The sequence below is a fragment of the Oncorhynchus gorbuscha genome, unplaced genomic scaffold (assembly GCF_021184085.1).
Source record: "Oncorhynchus gorbuscha isolate QuinsamMale2020 ecotype Even-year unplaced genomic scaffold, OgorEven_v1.0 Un_scaffold_1756, whole genome shotgun sequence".
In the NCBI taxonomy this organism is placed as follows: domain Eukaryota; kingdom Metazoa; phylum Chordata; class Actinopteri; order Salmoniformes; family Salmonidae; genus Oncorhynchus; species Oncorhynchus gorbuscha.
Window position 1 is genome coordinate 47,501 of NW_025746444.1, and position 2,612 is coordinate 50,112.

Sequence of the window (2,612 nt, forward strand, 5' to 3'; positions counted from 1 at the left end):
CAGACCTAGCAGGGTAATATTGTAGTAATAGAGAGAGAGACACCCTAGGCAGACCTAGCAGGGTAATATTGTAGTAATAGAGAGAGAGAGACACCTAGGCAGACCTAGCAGGGTAATATTGTAGTAATAGAGAGAGAGAGAGACACCCTAGGCAGACCTAGCAGGGTAATATTGTAGTAATAGAGAGAGAGAGACACCCTAGGCAGACCTAGCAGGGTAATATTGTAGTAATAGAGAGAGAGACACCTAGGCAGACCTAGCAGGGTAATATTGTAGTAATAGAGAGAGAGACACCCTAGGCAGACCTAGCAGGGTAATATTGTAGTAATAGAGAGAGAGAGACACCCTAGGCAGACCTAGCAGGGTAATATTGTAGTAATAGAGAGAGAGAGACACCCTAGGCAGACCTAGCAGGGTAATATTGTAGTAATAGAGAGAGAGAGAGACACCCTAGGGAGACCTAGCAGGGTAATATTGTAGTAATAGAGAGAGAGAGACACCCTAGGCAGACCTAGCAGGGTAATATTGTAGTAATTGCGTAACCGTCCCTTTAAGGCTCCCCGGCCGAGGCCCTTATAAGGAGATGTTGGGTCGAGTCACATGGAGGAAGAATGCTCAGCCTGGTCATGTGACCAGGGAGAGGAAGCCAGACTCAATGAATGAGGATCTCCCCGAGAGAGTCAGCGTGTGTGTGTGTGTGTGTGTGTGTGTGTGTGTGTGTGTGTGTGTGTGTGTGTGTGTGTGTGTGTGTGTGTGTGTGTGTGTGTGTGTGTGTGTGTGTGTGTGTGTGTGTGTGTGTGTGTGTGTGTGTGTGTGTGTGTGTGTGTGTGTGTGTGTGTGTGTGTGTGTGTGTGTGTGTGTGTGTGTGTGTGGCTGGATACAGTATGTTCATTGGTATGGCATACAGGGAGGGGGAGGGGGAGGGGGAAGGGGAGGGGAGGGGGAGAGGGAGTGATGACAGACTGAGATTAGTTGAGCTACCCACTTTACCACTGCAGTCAACACCCCCGACTCAACACACACACACACACACACACACACACACACACACACACACACACACACACACACACACACACACACACACACACACACACACACACACACACACACACACACACACACACACACACACACACACACACACACACACACACACACACACTACTGTTTCTTCTTCTGCAACACTCAGTGTCTCCCTCCCTCCCTCCCTCTATCTCTCTCTCTCTCTCTCTCTCTCTCTCTCTGATTTTTAAATTATCAAAGGACAACAATGATGAGACAGTCTAAGGACAGTGTGGTGCCAATGATGACAATGATGAGACAGTCTATAGGGTGGTGGTCAGAGACCTGCCAGTGTGGTGCCATGACAACAATGATGAGACAGCCTATAGGGTGGTGGTCAGAGACCTGCCAGTGTGGTGCCATGACAACAATGATGAGACAGCCTATAGGGTGGTGGTCAGAGACCTGCCAGTGTGGTGCCAGGACAACAATGATCAAGACAAAGTGTTGTCTGCACCAACAAACTAACATGGTCCAAACACACCAAGACAGTGGTGAAGAGGGCACGACAACACCTATTCCCCATCAGGAGACTGAAAACATTTGACATGAGTCCTCAGATCCTCAAAAGTTCTACAGCTGCACCATCGAGAGCTAGGGTGGTGTCCTATAGAGAGGGTCCTATAGAGGGTGGTACGTACGGCCCAGTACATCACTGGGGCCAGGCTTCCTGCCATCCAGGACCTCTATACCTGGCGGTGTCAGAGGAAGGCCCTATAGAGGGTGGTACGTACGGCCCAGTACATCACTGGGGCCAAGCTTCCTGCCATCCAGGACCTCTATACCAGGTGGTGTCAGAGGAAGGCCCTATAGAGGGTGGTACGTACGGCCCAGTACATCACTGGGGCCAAGCTTCCTGCCATCCAGGACCTCTATACCAGGCGGTGTCAGAGGAAGGCCCAGTACATCACTGGGGCCAAGCTTCCTGCTATCCAGGACCTCTATACCTGGCGGTGTCAGAGGAAGGCCCTATAGAGGGTGGTACGTACAGCCCAGTGCATCACTGGGGCCAAGCTTCCTGCTATCCAGGACCTCTATACCTGGCGGTGTCAGAGGAAGGCCCTATAGAGGGTGGTACGTACGGCCCAGTACATCACTGGGGCCAAGCTTCCTGCCATCCAGGACCTCTATACCTGGCGGTGTCAGGGGAAGGCCCAGTACATCACTGGGGCCAAGCTTCCTGCCATCCAGGACCTCTATACAAGGCGGTGTCAGAGGAAGGCCCTATAGAGGGTGGTACGTACGGCCCAGTACATCACTGGGGGCCAAGCTTCCTGCCATCCAGGACCTCTATACCAGGCGGTGTCAGAGGAAGGCTCAAAAATTGTCAAAGACTCCAGACACCCAAGTCATAGTTCTCTCTACTATCGCACGGCAAGCGGTACCAGAGCGCCAATTCTAGGTCCAAAAGTCTCCTTAACAGCTTTTACCCCCAAAGCCAGAAGACTGGTGAACAATTAATCAAATGGCCACCGGACAACGGACATTGACCCTGCTGCTACTCGCTGTTTATTATCTACGCATAGTCAACTCCCCCCTACCTACAT